Here is a 12,619-nt window from a genome sequence, read left to right on the forward strand (position 1 = left end):
TCTCAGGGTGTTTCGATTTATCTTATGACCAACAGTCATGTTCGAACGTAGTCATTGTGATACTGGTAGGAAATTGTGAAGGTTATTGGTGGTAACTGAAATGTATTTCATAATCTGTATCCTTGGCAACAGCACATTTGAAAATCCCCCAATCCTTGGTTTTCCTTTGTGGATTTCTGGTTAAAATTAATGACATCATTGCATTTATCTCATTTTACAGCATTGGGAGGGATTGTGTTGACAGTCAGTAATGACGTGTGTGAGTGGATATTAAACATTAACCCACGATTGGGTTTCTGCAGACTTTGCCCTTTAACTTGGCCGTACAAATAGTCCTTGCCTTATGTCAAACCATAATAAGGTTCAGTTTTTATATGTCATCTGAGAAGCCTGCTAACCTAATGCTTTCCTGGTATGGAGTCTTGTTTGATTCCTTCTGTATGATATTTGTTTTTAGGTGAAATTACCTTTGTTTATTCTGCAGGCTTCCTAGTCGGGTAGCTGAAAGCTGCTGTTGCTTTTACTTGCAAAGGTTTTTTTTGGAAAACACAGGGCTTCCACTCAAGGTGCATGGTTGATCATTCCTCACTGCAAAGTCGGAAGTGCACTGGAAAACTCTCGAATGAGTTGGTGGAATTTCCTGCCCACACTTCGTTGCAAATTGAGGAAAAGAACATTTTCAAGCTTAGCAAGACTGTTGAACAGGTCAGAAGTACACTTCTCTCATGAATTCGCCTTTGTTTGGAATATAGTTAACTCTTTTAAAAAAAAAATGGGTGGAATATTGAGCCAGATAGCTCTTGGGCCTTGGATGAAATTTGCCTGATTAACTTCTGATCTGTGCCGAAAGGATCTGCTACTTTACAGCAGGCCCTAACACTATGATGGCTTCACTTATTCACCTCTGGTTTATAATTTAATATTCAAAAAATCTGCAAATAGTAACAAGCATAAAACCAAAAGCAATTTAAATAGAGTTGTAGAGCACTATAGCACAGAAATAGGGCCCTTTGGCCCAGTGAGTCCATCAAATGTATAATAATAAACAATTAAATAAGGCAGAGCTTTGACCCTTTCCACTGGGGTTTGCCACTTCTTTCAAATGAACAGTTAACTGCTTGTTAGCCAGATTGAAAAATGAGGGGTGAATGTGTCAAACAAGAATGCTTAATCAAACAATATATATGCATATAATATACAGTGTATATTGTAAATATGGATGGATCTATATATGTTGTACAATATAGATGGAACAGTCCCCAGTATTGCTCCCCAACTCTTCCTGTGCTACATTGAGGTCTGCATTGGTGCTGCTTCATGCATCCATGTTGGGCTCATCAATTTCATCAGCTTTGCCCCCAACTTCCATCCTGCCCTTAAATTCACTTGGTCCATTTCTGACACCTCCCTCCCCTTTCTTGATCTCTGTCTTCACCCCTGGAGACAAACTGTCAACCAACGTCTTTTATAAACCTGCTGATTCCCACAGTTATCTTGACTATACCTCTTCCCACCCTGTCTCTTGTAAAAATGCTACTCCCTTTTCTCAGTTCCTTTGCCTCTGCCACATCTGTTCCCAGGATGTGGCCTTCCTTTCCAGGACATCAGAGATGTCCTCCTTCTTCAAAGAACGGCGCTTCCCTCCATCTTGTATTGATGCCAGCTCACCTGCATCTCCTCCATTTCCTGAACATCCAAATGTTCACCCCATCTTCCTGTTGCCTTGTCCTTGAGTCCTCCACCTCCATACATCATCTTCCGTATCTTCCACCATCTCCAAAGGGATCCTAGCACTAAACGTACCTTTACCTCCCCTGCTTCTACTTTCCACAGGGAATGCTCCCTCCATGATCTCCTTGTCCATTCATCCCTCCTGGCACTTCCTCCTGAAAGCAGCCTAAATGCTACAGCTGCCCGTTCACCTCCTCCCTTGCCTCCCTTCAGAGCCCCAAACCGTCCTTCCAGGTGAGACTACACTTCACCAGTGAATCTCCCGGGATCATCTATTGTGTCTGGAGCTACTGATGTGACCTCTTTTACATTGGTGAGACCTGTCGTAAATTTTATTTAAATTCTGAGGGACTTATGGAGGATGAATTTCTCTTTGACAAGGATTCCAGGCTGAACATAACTGGTGACTTTATTTCCTCAGGTGGTATCTCACTGAACTCCCTCCCTCACTACAGACACATCAGACTACAGACCAGAGACTGGATCGAATTGTTCACCACTGTCAAGTTCACCACCCCTTCCAAACTGTTTGAAGGGGTTTGGAAGTCCAAGTCTTGGAGTTTCATTGAAGGAGGCATATTAATTCAGTCTTTATTTTGCTATGCTAACCATATTATAGAAATGCGAGTATCTGTTGGTATTTTTATTCAAATCTGTGGGCTAGCTATGTTGCCCAGAGGTAGGCAGCTACAGGTTCCAGGAAGAAGGGGCCAAATTAAATGCTAAAGTCTTCAGCGGTGCTGCATGTAGAGAGTGTCTGTTTTCTCTCTTCCAGATGAGACTGAGGATTGGAAAATGGGAATCATCGCTCATGCTGCACCTTGGAAAGAGCCTGAAAGTTAAGGACCGTGGTGAACTTGACCATGGTGAACAATTCGATCCAGTCTCTGGTCTGTAGTCTGATGTGTCTGTAGTGAGGGAGGGAGTTCAGTGAGACACCGCTTGAGGAAATGAAGTCACCACTTACATTTGGCCTCGAATTTTTGTCAGAGGGAAGGAATTAGAAACATAGAAAACCTACAGTACAATACAGGCCCATCGGCCCACAAAGTAGTGCTGAACATGTCCTTACCTTATGATGCACCATCAATAACTCTCCGAGACGTGAGGTGAGATATTGGCTTTTATCGACTGGAAGAAAGAACAAGCAGCAATTGACCACCAAACTACATCCTGGAGACTGAGGGCAGGGCTCAGGCCTCAATTGCCTTTATACTGGGGTCTGTGGGAGGAGACACAGGAGCAGTCAGCAGGGGGGCATGTCCAGACAGGTATATGTAGTTCACCGCACCTTAGAAATTACCTATGCTTACCCATAGCCCTCTATTTTTCTAAGATTTGTGTACCTATTCAGGAGTCTCTTAAAAGACCCTATCGTATCTGCCTCCACCACCACCACCGGCAGCCCATTCCATGCACTCACCACTCTCTGAGTAAAAAACTTACACCTGACATCTCCTCAGTACCTGCTTCCAAGCACCTTTTAAAAAAAATTAAATATTTATTTATTAAATTTTAGAGATTACAAAGAATAAATGTGGTAATAAAATAGTAAGAAAAATGATATTAACCCTCCCCCCCTTAACCCTTATCTAAAGAATGAAAAAAAAGAAAGAGAAGAAAGATTGCCTGGATATCGGAGGATCCCCACATGCTCCATGGAGTTCAAAATAATTTTGATATTTAGATAGATAGATAGATAGATAGATACTTTATTCATCCCCATGGGGAAATTCAACTTTTTTTCCAATGTCCCATACACTTGTTGTAGCAAAACTAATTACATACAATACTTAACTCAGTAAAAAATATGATATGCATCTAAATCACTATCTCAAAAAGCATTAATAATAGCTTTTAAAAAGTTCTTAAGTCCTGGCGGTAGAATTGTAAAGCCTAATGGCATTGGGGAGTATTGACCTCTTCATCCTGTCTGAGGAGCATTGCATCGATAGTAACCTGTCACTGAAACTGCTTCTCTGTCTCTGGATGGTGCTATGTAGAGGATGTTCAGAGTTATCCATAATTGACCGTAGCCTACTCAGCGCCCTTCGCTCAGCTACCGATGTTAAACCCTCCAGTACTTTGCCCACGACAGAGCCCGCCTTCCTTACCAGCTTATTAAGACGTGAGGCGTCCCTCTTCTTAATGCTTCCTCCCCAACACGCCACCACAAAGAAGAGGGCGCTCTCCACAACTGACCTATAGAACATCTTCAGCATCTCACTACAGACATTGAATGACGCCAACCTTCTTAGGAAGTACAGTCGACTCTGTGCCTTCCTGCACAAGGCATCTGTGTTGGCAGTCCAGTCTAGCTTCTCGTCTAACTGTACTCCCAGATACTTGTAGGTCTTAACCTGCTCCACACATTCTCCATTAATGATCACTGGCTCCATATGAGGCCTAGATCTCCTAAAGTCCACCACCATCTCCTTATTTTCACTTTCCCCAATTACTATAATTTCATCTTCAAAGGACCTATGTATCTAATCCTATCTTTTGTAAGTATGGGGACCAAATTTTCAAAAATATATCATATTCATTTCTTAGATTATACGTAATTTTTTCAAGTGGAATACAACTATGTATTTCATTATTCCAACGATCCATAGTTAAATTTAAATCAGATTTCCAAGTAACTGCGATAACTTTTTTGGTTACTGCCAATGCAATTTTTATAAATTTTTTCTGATACTTATTCAATTTAAATTTCGTTATTGTCCCTTCAATGTCTCCTAATAAAAATAATAATGGACTATGTGGCAGTTGTACTGCAATAATTTGTTCCAGTAAAAGTCTTAAATTAATCCAAAATGGTTGAATTTTAAAACAAGACCAAGTAGAATGTAAAAAAGTACCAATTTCTTGTTTACATCGAAAACATTGGTCAGACATATTTGAATTTAATCTATTTATTTTCTGTGGTGTTATATATAATTGATGTAAAAAATTATATTGTATTAATCTAAGTCGAACATTTATTGTATTTCTCATACGATAAGAACATAATCTTGACCAATTTTTTCCATCAATTTTAACATTCAGATCAGATTCCCATTTTTGTCTTGATTTATGAATTCCTAATTTAATTGTCTGCTTTTGAATCAAATTATACATACAAGATGTAAATTTTTTAATTTTTCCTTTCTGAATTAATATTTCTATTTCACTAGGTTTTGGCATCAACATTGTTTGTCCCAGCTTTTCTCGTAAATAGGCTTTTAATTGAAAATAACAGAAAAGAGTGTTATTTGATATTTGATATTTATTTTTTAATTGATCATACGACATCAATATACCTCCTTCAAAACAGTCACCTATATATTTAATCCCCTTTTGAAACCAATTATGTAAAAGTTTATTATCCATTGTAAAAGGAATAAGCCTATTTTGAATTAAAGTCCTTTTTGCTAATAAAGATTTCTTTATCTCATCGTCCATATTTACCTTATTCCATAAATCAATCAAATGTCTTAATATAGGAGATTCTTTTTTTTCCTGTATCCATTTGGATTCCCATTTATATATAAAATCTTCTGGTATATTTTCTCCTATCTTATCTAGTTCTATTCTAATCCAGGCCGGTTTTTCTTCATCAAAAAAAGACGCAATAAATCTAAGTTGATTTGCTTTATAATAATTCTTAAAATTTGGAAGTTGTAACCCTCCTAAATCAAATTTACATGTCAATTTTTCCAATGATATTCTTGACATCTTTCCTTTCCAAAGAAATTTCCTTACATATTTATTCAGTTCTTGAAAAAACTTCTGAGGTAATTGTATTGGTAAAGTTTGAAATAAATATTGCAATCTAGGAAATATATTCATTTTTACAGCATTAACTCTACCTATTAATGTTATTGGTAACATCCTCCATTTATCAAGATCCTCTTTTATTTATTTTTTAATAATGGCAAATAATTTTGTTTATATAAATTTTTTACATCATTATTAACTCTAATACCTAAATATTTTATCCCGTTTATTGACCATCGAAATTGAGTTGCTATTCGACATTGATTATAATTTCCTTTGGTAAGGGGTAAAATTTCACTTTTATCCCAATTTACTTTATAACCCGATACTTCCCCATATTCTTCCAATCTAAAAGATAATCTTTGCAAAGATTGCAATGGGTTTGTTAAGTAAATCAAAACATCATCAGCAAATAAGTTAATCTTATATTCTTCTTGATTAACTCTAAAGCCCCCAATATCTGAATCTGTTCTAATTAATTCAGCTAATGGTTCTATTGCCAATACAAATAAAGCAGGTGATAATGGGCAGCCTTGTCTAGTTGACCTCGTTAAACAAAATGGTGTTGAAATCTGACCATTTGTAACTACTTTAGCTTGAGGATTAGTATTTAAAATTTTAATCCATTGTATAAAAATTTTTCCTAATTCATATTTTTCCAATACCTTAAATAAAAAATCCCATTCCAATCTATCAAATGCTTTTTCTGCATCCAAAGCAACTGCCACACTCATTTCCTCTCTTTTTTGTGCCAAATGAATTATACTAATTAACCGGGTTATATTATCCATTGATTGTCTATTTTTAATAAAACCTGTTTGGTCCATATGTATTAATTTTGGTAAATATTTAGATATTCTATTAGATAAAATTTTTGCTATTATTTTATAATCTGTATTCAGCAAAGAAATAGGCCTATATGATGCTGGTTTTAAAGGATCTCTATCTTTTTTTGGCAGTACAGTTATGATCGCTGTTAAAAAAGATTGTGGGAGTTTATACATTCTTTCCACTTGATATATTAATTCCATAAAAGGAGGAATTAATAAATCTTTAATTTTTTTATAAAACTCAGGAGGAAAGCCATCTTCTCCTGGAGATTTGTTACTCTGAAGTGATCCTAAAGCTTCTTCTACCTCTTTTAATGTAAAGGGCATATCTAATCCTTTCTGTTCTTCCAAATTTAATTTTGGAAGGGTTATTTGTGATAAAAATTTATCTATCTCAGCAATCTTAGTTTTTGATTCTGATTGATATAGTTCAGTGTAAAATTTCTTAAAAGTTTCATTAATTTCTAAAGGCTTATAAGTAACCTTATTTACACTTGTTCTAATTGCATTTGTTGTTTTAGAAACCTGTTCTGTTTTCAACTGCCAAGCAAGAATTTTATGTGATATTTCACCTAATTCATAATATTTCTGTTTAGTTCTCATAATTACTTTTTCTGTACGATATGTCTGGAGTGTATTATATTGTAATTTTTTATTAACAAGTTGTCTTCGTTTTTCTTCTGTCATATATCTTTGAGATTCTTTTTCTAACTTTATAATATCTTTTTCCAACTGATTTATTTCTGCTGCGTATTCCTTCTTAATTTTAAATGTATAATTTATAATCTGACCCCTTAAATACGCTTTCATCGCTTCCCATACAATTTTATCCTCTACTGAATGTAAATTTGTATCCAAAAAAATTGAATTTGTTTTTTTCATAAAATCACAAAAATTTTGACGTTTTAATAGAATTGAAATAAATCTCCATCTATAAATCGATTCCTCCTTATCCATCATTATCATTGTCATTTTCAAGGGAGAATGATCTGACAGTATTCTTGCTTTATATTCCACACTTTTCACTCTATCTTGAATATTTTTTGATAGTAAAAAAAATCAATCCTTGAGTAAGTTTTATGTCTGCTTGAATAAAATGAATAATCTCTTTCTCTTGGATTAATTTTTCTCCATATATCAGTCAGGTTTAAATCTTTCATTAATGATAAAGTTAATTTTGTTACTTTTGATTTTGTAGCAACTTTAGTTGACCTATCCAAAACTGGATCCAAACAAAAATTAAAATCTCCACCTATTAATATTTTATCATGTGCATCAGCCAATTTCAAAAAAAACTTCTTGTATGAATTTTGCATCATTTTCATTTGGTGCATAAATGTTCATAAAAGTCCATAATGCTGAAAAAATTTGACAATCTATAATTACATATCTCCCCCCAGAATCAATTATTACATTTTGTATTTTAATTGGTAAAGATTTATTAACCAAAATTGCAACTCCTCTCGATTTTGAATTAAATGAAGCTGCAATAACATTTCCAACCCAATCTCTCTTTAAATTCTTATGTTCTGTTTCTGTTAAATGCGTTTCTTGTAAAAAAGCTATGTCTCCTTTCATTTTCTTAATATATGTTAAAACTCTTTTTCTTTTCACAGGTCCATTAATTCCATTAACATTAAAACTTAATAAATTAAGCAAATTAATCATTCATAGTAATTTGGGAACTCTTTAAAATTCTCCATGTTGCTATGAGTCTCTCCCCAACCATCCAGGCAAAAAAGAAGAAAAATATAAAAAAGATAACTAATATTTAAGAAAAAAACCAAAATACCCTCCCACTAATATTGCGAATAAAAAGAACACAACATTACCCCCCCCCCCCATTTTACGGCTCATGGCAATTGCCATGATTGTACATGTGAAACTCGCAGCCATCAATCAGGAGCTCCTCCAGCTCCCCCGCAAAAGAAAAAAAAATATTAATGAAAAAAAAAGAAAATAATTAATGTCTCTACTCCCAATTAATTCTCCTCGATTATTTTTTCCTTATAAATGTCCATCAAGTCCAACCTTGTTTCAATCTTCATCATTAGTCCATTTCATTTCTATAATTCTTTAGTCCTCTTCATGAACATCAGGTAATTCTTGTACAAATTTCTCCGCTTTCTGGTAGTCAACAAAAAAACTTCTTTCTCCATTTTCCAGGAAAATTATCAATTTTGCTGGGTAGCTCAATAAAAATTTATAGCCATTTTCCCATAAAGATTTTTTCACTGGATTAAATTCTTTCCACCTCTTCAGAAGATCGTAACTTATGTCTGGATAAAAAAAAAACTCTTTTCCCTTCTATTATCAATGGCCCATTTCTCTTTTTAGTCCCCTGAGTAGCTGCCTTCAAGATCATTTCTTTATCTTGGTACCTTAAGCATTTTATCAAAATTGATCTTGGATTTTGATCTTGTTGAGATCTTGGTCTTAAAGCTCTGTGTGCTCTTTCAATTTCAATTACTTGACTTCCTTCTTTCATTTCCAAAATTTTCGGAATCCATTCTTGAAAGAATTTTATTGGATTTTCTCCCTCTGTACCTTCCATAAGACCAACAATTTTAATATTATTTCGTCTACTAGAGTTCTCAAGCGCATCCATTTTTTCAAACATCCGTTTTCTTTCTGCTGTCCAGAGAAGATTATCGTTTTCTATTTTGTCTATTTTTTCAGTGTTTTCTTCCACTTTTACTTCCACCTCTTTAACTTTCTTCTCCATCTTCTTTTGTTTTTCCACCACATTATCAAGTGTATTCTGCATCCTTTTTATATCTGTTCTTATAGTTTTTAATTCATTCGTCATATATATCAGGATATCTTTTATGTCTCCTTTAATCTCTTCTTCTTCCTCCAAATTTCCCAAAGAGTCTGTTTCTACTTCTGATCCAGATCCAATTTCACTTCCAGCCGTAGTTGGGATTTGTAGTTTTGTTGATATCTTTTCTTACATACTTTCGCGCATGCGTTGTTCCTGCTGTTTCTTCTTAGAGACCGCCGACATTGCTGCAACTTCCGCATCATCAGAAGTGCCATGCACTTCGCCGGGAGGAGATCCAACTTGAGTCCGATGCTTCGCCGAAATGGTTAGGCCTTTTTTCCCACTGATATGCGCAGTCTTCGAAGTAATATCTTTCTTCTGTTTCAATTTAGGAGCCATATCAAAAGATAATCCGGAGTTGCTTGTAAATAGTTTCTAGTAGATATTTATTAACTCTTCTTCATTTAAACCCTATTTCATTACTTTTTATGAGGGAGCTGGATTCCCAACGTCTCAACCCTACGTCATCACGTGACGCCCCCCCCACCCCCCCGCTTCCAAGCACCTTAAAACTGTACCTTCTTGTGCTAGCCATTTCAGCCCTGGGGAAAAGCCTCTGACTATCCAGACGATCAATGCCTCTCATCATCTTATACACCTCTATCAGATCATCTCTCATTCTCTGTTGCTCCAAGGAGAAAAGGCCGAGTTCACTCAACCTCTTCGCATAAGGCATGCTCCCCAATCCAGGCAACATCCTTGTAAATCTCCTCTGCACCCTTTCTATGTTTTCCACATCCTTCCTGTAGTGAGGCGACCAGAACTGAGCACAGTACTCCAAGTGGGGTCTGACCAGGATCCTATATAGCTGCAACATTACCTCTTGGCTTCTTAAGCTCAATCCCATGACTGATGAAGGCCAATGGACTGTATGCCTTCTTAACCACAGAGTCAACCTGCGCAGCTGCTTTGAGCATCCTGTGGACTCGGACCCCAAGATCCCCCTGGTCCTCCACACTGCCAAGAGTCTTGCCATTAATATTATATTCTGCCATCATATTTGACCTACCAAAATGAACCACCTCACACTTATCTGGGTTGAACTCTATCTGCCACTATTCAGCCCAGTTTTGCATCCTATCATCTGACAGCCCTCCACACTATCCACAGCACCCCCAACCTTTGTGTCATCAGCAAATTTACTAACCCATTCCTCCACTTCCTCTTCCAGTTCATTTATAAAAATCACAAAGAGTAGGGAGTCACAGTACAGATCCCTGAAGCACACCACTGGTCACCAGCCTCCATGCAGCAGAATATGACCTGTCTACAACCACTCTTTGCCTTCTGTGGGCAAGCCAGTTCTAGATCGACAAAGCAATGTCCCCTTGGATCCCATGCCTCCTTACTTTCTCAGTAAGTCTTGCATGGGGTACCTTATCAAATGCCTTGCTGAAATCCATATACATTACATCCACTGCTCTACCTTCATCAATGTACTTAGTCACATCCTCAAAAAATTCAGTCAGGCTCATAAGGCACGACCTGGCTTTGATAAAGCCATGCTGACTATTCCTAATCATATTATACCTCTCCAAATGTTCATAAATCCTGCCTCTCAGGGTCTTCTCCATCAACTTACCAACCACTGAAGTAAGACCCACTGGCCTATAATTTCCTGGGCTATCTCTACTCCCTTTCTTGAATAAGGGAATAACATCTGCAACCCTTCAATTCTCCGGAACCTCTCCTGTCTTCATTGTTGATGCATTGTTGATGCCAGAGGCTCAGCAATCTCCTTCCTCACTTCCCACAGTAACCTGGGGTACATCCCGTTCAGTCCCAGTGACTTATCCAATTTGATGCTTTCCGAAAGCTCCAGCACATCTTCTTTAATATCTATATGCTCAAGCTTTTCAGTCCATTGCAAGTCATCCCTACAATCACCAAGATCCTTTTCCTTAGTGAATCCTGAAGCAAAGTATTCATTAAGTACCTCTGCCATCTCCTCTGGTTCCATACACACTTTTCCACTGTCACACTTGATTGGTCCTATTCTCTCATCTCTTATCCGCTTGCTCTTCACATACTTGTAGAATGCCTTGGGGTTTTCCTATATAACCATATAACAATTACAGCACGGAAACAGGCCATCTCGGCCCTTCTAGTCCGTGCTGAACGCTAACTCTCATCTAATCCCACTGACCCGCACTCAGCCCATAACCCTCCATTCCTTTCCTGTCCATATACCTATCCAATTTTCTTTAAATGACAATACCGAACCTGCCTCTACCACTTCTACTGGAAGCTCATTCCACACAGCTACCACTCTCTGAGTAAAGAAATTCCCCCTCATGTTACCCTTAAACTTTTGCCCCCTAACTCTCAACTCATGTCCTCCTGTTTGAATCTCCCCTACTCTCAGTGGAAAAAACCTATCCACGTCAACTCTATCTATCCCCCTCATAATTTTAAATACCTCTATCAAGTCCCCACTCAACCTTCTACGCTCCAAAGAATAAAGACCTAACTTGTTCAATCTTTCCCTGTAACTTAGGTGCTGAAACCCAGGTAACATTCTAGTAAATCTTCTCTGTACTCTCTCTATTTTGTTGACATCCTTCCTATAATTTGGAGACCAGAACTGTATACAATACTCCAAATTTGGCCTTACCAATGCCTTGTACAATTTTAACATTACATCCCAACTCCTATACTCAATGAACACACACAAAATGCTGGTAGAACGCAGCAGGCCAGGCAGCATTTATAGGGAGAAGCAATGTCGACGTTTCGGGTCAGGATGAAGGGTCTCGGCCCGATACGTCGACATTGCTTCTCCCTATAGATGCTGCCTGGCCTGCTGTGTTCTACCAGCATTTTGTGTGTGTTGCTTGAATTTCCAGCATCTGCAGATTTCCTCATGTTTGTCCTCTACTCAATGCTCTGATTTATAAAGGCCGACATACCAAAAGCTTTCTTCACCACCCTATCCACATGAGATTCCACCTTCAGGGAATTATGCACCATTATTCCTAGATCACTCTATTCTACTGCATTCTTCAATGCCCTACCATTTACCATGAATGTCCTATTTGGATTAATCCTACCAAAATGTAGCACCTCACACTTATCAGCATTAAACTCCATCTGCCATCTTTCAGCCCACTCTTCTAACTGGCCTAAATCTCTCTGCAAACTTTGAAAACCTACTTCATTATCCACAATGCCACCTACCTTAGTATCATCTGCATACTTACTAATCCAATTTACCACCCCGTCATCTAGATCATTAATGTCAATGACAAACAACATTGGACCCAGTACAGATCCCTGAGACACACCACTAGTCACCGGCCTCCAACCTGACAAACAGTTATCCACCACTACTCTCTGGCATCTCCCATCCAGCCACTGTTGAATCCATTTTACTACTTCAATATTACCTAACGATTGAACCTTCCTAACTAACCTTCCGTGCAGAACCTTGTCAAAGGCCTTACTGAAGTCCATATAGACAACATCCACTGCTTTA

The 12,619-nt window shown here is 37.4% G+C and overlaps 1 protein-coding gene across 3 annotated transcripts in view; it reads left to right on the top strand.

The window, feature by feature from the left end:
* The first annotated feature begins 310 nt into the window (after window positions 1-310).
* The window catches only part of LOC140727540 (immunoglobulin superfamily member 5-like), a 76,925-nt gene continuing 64,616 nt past the window's right edge, over window positions 311-12,619 (top strand). For 2 of the 3 annotated variants that reach the window (XM_073044999.1, XM_073045001.1), the window contains exon 1: window positions 333-705. The gene's annotated coding sequence lies outside the window, so the exon portion shown is untranslated. Of the gene's footprint in view, window positions 706-12,619 lie in introns of all 3 variants that reach the window. The other variant, XM_073045000.1, reaches the window with a different exon arrangement.

This window comes from Hemitrygon akajei, chromosome 5 (genome assembly GCF_048418815.1).
Source record: "Hemitrygon akajei chromosome 5, sHemAka1.3, whole genome shotgun sequence".
In the NCBI taxonomy this organism is placed as follows: domain Eukaryota; kingdom Metazoa; phylum Chordata; class Chondrichthyes; order Myliobatiformes; family Dasyatidae; genus Hemitrygon; species Hemitrygon akajei.